Source organism: Furipterus horrens, unplaced genomic scaffold (genome assembly GCF_987537825.1).
Source record: "Furipterus horrens unplaced genomic scaffold, mFurHor1.1.pri manual_scaffold_6, whole genome shotgun sequence".
Lineage (NCBI taxonomy): Eukaryota > Metazoa > Chordata > Mammalia > Chiroptera > Furipteridae > Furipterus > Furipterus horrens.
In genome coordinates, this window is record NW_028327176.1 from 86603779 (window position 1) to 86611845 (window position 8067).

Here is an 8067-nt window from a genome sequence, read left to right on the forward strand (position 1 = left end):
ATCGTTGAGAAATCATATGTATGAGCAGTGGACACTGCCCAGAGTAGATCCTTGTGGCCGTGGGAGGATGCAGGAGGCTGCTTCCTAGTGACCTGTCGGGTGCAGATGGTGGAAGAGACACTGGCGGGAACCCAGTGTTGCCAGCTTGGCGCCTGGGGGCATTGGCTACGGGCACAGAGATTTTCCAGCACCCGGAAGATTTTCCCTGAGAGGTTTGGGGGCTGAAACTCAGGCTATGCCCACACTGACAGAGCTGAGAGAAAGCCAGGAGGGGTCTGACTCTAAGAGGCATAAAGCAAAGTTTTTGTTTGTTTGTTTGTTTGTTTAGTTTGTTTTTGCCAACCAGGGAGGAACAGCTGGAGGCCCAGCGAGATTCTTGAGGGGAGCTGGCATGCGCACTTGCTCCGGACTTCAGCAGGGGCGCAAGGTGGACTTTGAGTGCTCCGGGAGAAATCATTTGGGGAGATCGCTACCTTCCTGGTGGCTCTAAGAGGCAAAAAGCAACGTGTTTTTTTGTTATTGTTGTTGTTTGTTTGCTTGTTTGTTTCTTCATTTGTTTTCACTGAACCAGGAGGAACAGCTGGAGGCTCAGTGAGATTCTTAAGGAGAGCTCACTAGCGCACTTGCCCTGGGCTCTGGCAGGGGCACGAGGTGAACTGGAGAACTTGAGTGCTGAGAGAGAAATCCTTTGGACAGATCGTTCCCCTCCTGGTGGCAACAGAGGGACGGGAAGCAGTAGCCCGGCCTAAAGAAAGTACTTGGGCCCCATGGTGTTTAAGCCTGACTGTGGATTTCAGAGTGACTAGAGTAAACAGTGAAAGAGAGAGACTCTGACAGAACAGCACTGATAGTCGAGATTAGGCTGCCTAGATCCAGACTTGGATACAAACTGAAGTCATTAGGGTGGTTCCAGAAAGAGAAGAAAGTGGAAAAAATACAGAAACTACAGAGACAAATTCCACTGTGACCTTCTGTGGGAGTTGTCTCCTACATATCCTTTTAGTTGTCATTCTTTGTCCTCCCAGTCTATGCATTATAAGTAAATAGTCTTTATGTTATAGTTTATCTTAAATCTCATATTTTGCTTCTCCCTTTTCTCAATCAATTTTACCATTTGATTTCCTCCTCTTGTTTTTGTTTTAAATTCTATATTTTCTCTTACTACCACTCATTTTCTATCTGTACTCATTTTTCTCACCTCTCCAGCCTCTTCTTTTTCCCATCATAAAATACACTTACTCTATCCCCACCTTGATCAATCTGTGACATTCCTGCAACTTTATTCATAGATCTTCACTATTCTGGTATTTCAAATCTCAAATCTTATCGTTCCCCTCTCCTAATCCATCTGTACCTTCCTCCAGCCCTTTCCTTCTTTCACTTAAAATTTGAATTTTTCCCTGTCTGAGCCTGGTTTTCATTCCTCACTTTAAGTATTCCTTCTCCCTCTACCATCTCAAAATCACTTCCTTTTCCTCTAGACATCTCTTAAGCTTCTCTTTATTTCTCTTTTACCTCTTACTCCCATCCCACTTACATTAATCTTAGCTCATAGGTTACCGTTAGTGCTATGGTGAAATTTTTTCTCTAATTTGTGGCCTATTTTTTTTCTTTTTTCTCTTCTTATTAATCTTCCTTTTTATTCCTGGGTATTTGTGTTGGTTCTCTCACACACACTAGATATATACTTACAACTTCTGTTTTAGCCTAATACTACACGTTTCCCCTCTCTTAATTCATTCCATCTTCATCCTTCCCTTTTTAATATATGATATAAATTTTACTTACTTTATCTCATTGCCTTGTCCCTACTTGCTGCTATTACTGCTCCTCCCTCTCCCCTCTCAAAAATCATTTTTCTTTCAGTGAGTCAACTCTTACTTATCTTTCCTTTTTTATAATAGCCTCAATCTCATTACATCCTTATTAATACTGGCTCATTAGCAGTTGATACAATGATTGAGGGTGGGGGATATCTTTGTGGGTGTGGGATTCTTGCCTGGGCAGGTTGCTTTGTTTTAGCCGCAGCTCAACAACTGTTTACAAAATGAAGTGGGTGGAGTGACTCTCAGTCATTTAGGTGGAGGGAAGGACCCACCAAAGAGCAACACAACAGCAAGCAAAACAAAAAATCTACAAGACAGCCCAAATAAATGGCATAAAAGGCATCCCAAGAGCATCAAGTTCAGGAAATCAAGGAGTCTGCACCACTGAATCTCAGAGAACTCCTACCACAGAAAGTCACAACATGAAAGCAGAAAGTTAAAGCAGATCAATCTAAGAAGCAGAAACAAAAAAGAAGAGCCATATAAAATGGAGAGGTGAAGAACCAACACCCCATTGAAAGGAAAGGAGGAATTCCCAGGAGGCATAGATGAAATAGAAGCATACAAACTGTCAGACATGAAATTCAAAACAATGCTAATAAGGAAGCTCAATTAACTCAGTAAACTCAGAGAAAACTACAGCAAACTCCAAGGGAACTACAAAGAAATCCAGAGAAACTACAGAGAATTCCAGAGAAGCTACAGGGGACTTACTGAAAACTATGCCAGCATTAAAAGTGACATAGAAACTATCAATAAGAGCCAGGAAGAAATGAGAAATACAATTTATGAACCGAAGAACACAGTAGAAGGAATCAGAAGCAGGCTAAAAGAAATAGAGGATTGTATCAGTGAGTTAGAGGACAACATAGAAAAAAATTCCCAGACAGTGCAACAAAATGAAAAAAGACTAAAAAAGAATGAAGAAAGTTTAAGAGAGCTGCAGGACAACATGAAATATAATAATATCTGTATCACAGGGATACCAGAAGGAGAAGAAGAGGTGAGGTGGAGGTGCCTCACACACCCTAGGCCCTGTTGGAAGCTGCTCTGTCCAGCAGAGTCTTCCTGACCATGGCGGAACAAACTTTTACCCAGGACATTTCATTATGTCTGGGGAAAGGAAGGTGACTGCTCTCTCTAGTGGAGTACAGCAATTAGACTTTCTTCCCTCATGCCTTTTATTGAAGAGGATACACATGAAAGATACAAGGTCAAGATTCATGAATCATCAATAGTTTGGAGGCGTTAGGATTACAGTCGACAGTAACAGATTACATGTACTAGTACAGAGGGTACAGTGACCAGTCTGTGTCAGGGTCTATCAAACATCTTGATGCCACACCGGCATTAGGTGCAAGGTTTCATACATTCCTATCTAGAGACTGTTTATGTTATACTACATATAAAGAAAGCAGAGCAAGTTCTAAAGCATAATAAGCATTTTTTAAATCTAATTCCCACAGAAACCCTCTGAGTGCCTTTCAGTTATGTCTCCTGCGCAGCCTTATGTTGAGACTTAAAGAGAAGCACGGCCGGGATGCCGGCAGCAGTCATGCTCAGGCTGGGGCTACAATTCCCTAAACCACAAGGAACGGTTCCCTAAAAAGAGGAGCAAGGGATAGAAAACCAGATTGAAAAATTAATGACAGAAAACTTCCTGAACATGAGGAGAGAAAAAGTCTCACAAGTACAGGAAGAACAGAGGGTCCCAATGATGATGAACCCAAGGAGGCCCACTGCAAGGCACATCATAATTAAAATCACAACACTTAAAGACAAAGAGAGAATCCTAAAGGCAGCAAGAGAGAAACAGCAAATAATATACAAGGGAACTCCAATAAGGCTATCAGCTGATTTCATGACAGAAACACTACAAGCCAGAAGGGAATGGCAAAAAATATTTCAAGCAATGAAAAACAAAGGTCTACAACCATGACTACTCTACCCACCAAGGCTCTCTTTCAAAATGAAAGGTGAAATAAGGAGTTTCCCAGACAAAGGAAGACTAAAAGAATACATCTCCACCAAACCAGCATTGCAGGAGATGCTAAAGGGTCCGCTTTAAGAAGAAAAATAGAGGGAGAGGAACACAGGTACAAAGGGAAAAAGTGACAATGAGTAAGAACCTATCAACTTAAGGTTTTAAGTGTAAATGGATTAAATGCTCCAATCAAAAGACATAGGGTAGCTGAATGGATAAGAAAACACCCACATATATGTTGTCTACAAAAGACCCACTTCAAAACAAAAGATCTACACAGACTGAAAGTGAAGGGATGGAGAAAAGTATTTCAAGCAAATGAACATGAAAAAAAAAAGCTGGGGTAACAATACTTATATCAGACAAAATAGATTTCACAACAAAGGCCATAAAAAGAGAAAAAGAAGAACATTTCATAATATATAAGGGAACAATCCATCAAGAAGATATAACCCTATGCACCCAACAGAGGAGCACCAAAATATATAAGGAAAATCTTAGAGGATTTCAAGAAGGATATAGACAGCAACACACTCATAGTAGGGGACTTTAACACCCCACTGTCAACAATGGACAGATCTTCAAAGCAAAGAAACACCAAGGATATTGAGGTATTGAACAACACTCAAGATCAAATGGACTTAGTTGATATATATAGAACTTTTCACCCCAAAGAAGCAAAATATACATTCTTTTCAAGTGCACATGGAACATTTTCAAAGATAGATCACATGGTAGGACACAAAACAAGCTTCAACAAATTTAAGAAAATTAAAATTATATCAAGCGTCTTCTCAGATCACAATGACTTGAAACTGGAAATTAACCTCAAGGAAAAACTCAAAAACATTCAAACTCATGGAGAATGAATAACATGCTATTAGATAATGACTGGGTTAACAATGACATCAAGGAAGAAATCAAAGATTCTGGAAAGAGTTCTGGCCAAGATGGAGGCCTAGACAGACACACTGTATCTCCCTCCACAACTTGGAAGGAATAGAACTACCTCAAAACTAAAGACAACCAGAAGTTCCAGAAAATCGAGCTGCATGGAAGTCCAATAAACAAAGAAATAAAGAAGAAATACTTGACTTCCGGCCAAGGTGAAGTGTAGACAGACACGCTGCCTACACAACTAAGAAGGAATACAACTACCTCAAAACTAGAAACAACCAGAAGTTCCAGAAAATCAAACTGCATGGAAGTCCAGCAAACAAGATACAAAGAAGAAATATCCAGACAGGGAGGAGGGGCGGAACTGTGGTGGCAGCAGTAGCGGCAGCAGCGGTGGCAGCGGCAGGCCGGCAGAAAGCGTGGTCACATGTTTTAAAAAGTCAGGAGGGGACTTCCGGCCAAGATGGAGGCTTAGACGGACGTGCTAGGTCTCCCTCTACAACTAGAGAGGAATACAACTACTTCAAAACAAAGGATAACTAGAAATTCCAGAAAATAAAACTACACGGAAGCCCAACATATGAAGTTATAAACCAGCGGCGCTCTTTGGGCAGGTAAGAGCGAAAGGGGGGCGGAGCTGTTTGCGGTCGCACCTGGGACAGCGGCGGGGAGAACAACCCTGGCTGCAGTCGAACCCCCGGCAGCTCGCGACCCCAACACTGGGGAAAGCAGCCACCACATCGCCTTGAACAGTGAGGCCCAGGGGGGCGGGAGGACAGATCCCGGTCTCCGAGCGGAATAACTGTATGAATCCATCTTGGACCCCCGCCCCCAAAGAAAGCGCCACAGGGCTGCGAAATAGGTCACGGACAGGCGCCGGTCGCTGGCTTGTGACGAGTACACAGGCACTGCCCCCTACAGCCGGCCCAAGAAAACAAAACGCATCTGTCAAAATGAGGCAGACAACTATAGAAATCCCGGTGGCACAGCTCACCAGGCAACAGATGGAGAACCTGACAGATGAACAGATAAGAAACCTGTCAGATGATCAGTTCTGGGCCATTGTTATCAGGTGGCTTACAGAATTCACAAAAGATCTGGAAAAAGATGAGAAAGAAGCGAAAAACACTCATAACGAAAGGAACAAAACCACATACGAGACAGATGGTGAGGAAATAAAATCCAGAGTTCATTTCAACAAACCGGAATATGGAGAAGGAACAAGCAGTCAACCAATGCAGCGAGAGGAAATGGGAAGCAATGATGAGAGGATCAGAAACCTCTGGGACAGCTATAAAAGGCCCAACATAAGAATCATTGGTTTGCCAGAGAGTGAGGAAGATGAACTAGAACTTGAAAAATTGAGTGAAAATATAATAAAGGAGAACTTCCCAGACTTGGGGAAGGAAATAGACTTACAGGTCCAGGAAGCACAGAGAGTTCCAAAAAAACTGGACCCAGGGAGAACCACTCCAAGACACATTATAATCAAAATGTCAAAAATTAAAGATAAAGAGAGAATCTTAAAAGCAGCAAGAGAGAAGAAAAGAATTATGTACAAAGGGGTCCCAATTAGACTATCAGCTGACTTCTCAAGGGAGACCCTGCAGGCAATAAGGGACTGGCAAGAAATATTCAAAGTAATGAAAATCCAAAACCTACAACCACGAATACTCTATCCAGCGAAATTGTCATTCAGAATAGAAGGACAGAGAAAGTGTTTCCAGGACAAAATAAAACTGAAAGAGTTCATTAGATCCAAACCACTGTTATATGAGATGTTAAAGGGACTGGTTTAGAAAAAGGAGGATCAAGACAATGAAATCTAAAATGAAAACTGCATCACAAGAAACAACAGAAGCTAGGGAATTGAAACAAAGGCAAACTAAACAGGCAACGAGAGTGGAAAAAGAACTTTAGATACGGGGAACATATTGGGGGGAGGTCAACAGGGAGGGGAAATGGGGAGAGGGAGGGAGATGATATAGGAATTAAGGATCATGGTAGGAGGGAATGGAATAGACAGAGAGAGGTTGAGAAGAACCGTATGCACAACTAATGGACATGATCTAAAAGGGGGGGACAACTGGAGGGAGGGGGGCCACCGGGTGGAGGGGAGCAGAGGGAAGGGAAATTGGCACAAATGTAATATTATAATCAATAAAACACATTAAAAAAATAAAAATAAAAATAAAAAGTCAGGAGGGGCACCTGGGGAGCATTTCCAGCTTCTTATCAGACCTCACAGCCCACAGTCGCAGCACTGGGGAAGATCAAACCTCTTTACTTCTGACTGAGAAGACCAGTAGGGGTTGTTGTGGAGGCAGAAACTGCTGGTCTCAGCAGAGTCTGCTTGTTTAAAGACCCCCCATGATCCTAGAATGTCCACAGACCCACCCACTCTGGGAACGACAGCCAGGGCAGCAGCTAGAGGGGCGCCAGTCTGGTGCAGAAGTGGGAGAGGTTCCTGGAAAAGGGGCGAGTGCTGGACAGACAGTATTGTTCCCTCTTGGACACTCCCCCACATACAATACCACAACGTGGTGAAACAGGTCACTCTGTAATGACAAATCCCTAAAGACTCCGCCCCTTACAACGTAACAGGAGCAACAGCTCTACCTAAGACACAGAGGCAAACAAACACAGGAGCCTGTCAGAATGAAGAGACAGAGAAGTATGGCCCCAAAGGGGAAATGGATCAAGGTTCCAGTGGGAGAACTAAGCGACGAGGAGATAGCCAACCTAACAAATTAGGAGAAAGTCAACCTAACAGGTGCAGAATTCAAAACACTGATGCTAAAGATGCTCACAGGCTTGACAGATATGCTTGAGTATGGCAAACGCATAAGAGAAGAAGTGAAGGTTATGCTAAGTGAAACGAAGGAAAATCCACACAAAACCAATGGTGAAGGGAAGGAAACTGGGGTTCAAATCAATGAGTTAGAACATAAGGAAGAAAAAAACAGTCAACCAGTGCAGAATAAGGAAGCAAGAATTGAAAAAAATGAAAAAAACTTCCCAAATTTTGAGAAGGAGTTGGACAAACAGGTCCAGGAAACACGGAGGGTCCCAGGCGAGCTGGACCCAGAGGGGACCACACCAGGACGCATCATGACTGAGATGCCAAAGGTAAAAGATAAACACAGAGTCCTGGGGGCATCAAGGGAGAGGTGGAGAGTTGCCTACAGGTGGTTGCCTATAGGACTATCAGCTGATTTCTCAGAGGACACTTTGCAGGCAGGAAGGGACTGGCAAACAGTATTCAATGTGATGAAAGGCAACTTACAACCAAGATTACTCTACCCAGCGGAGCTATCATTTAGCATGGAAGGGCAGATGAAGTATTTCCCAGACAAAGTG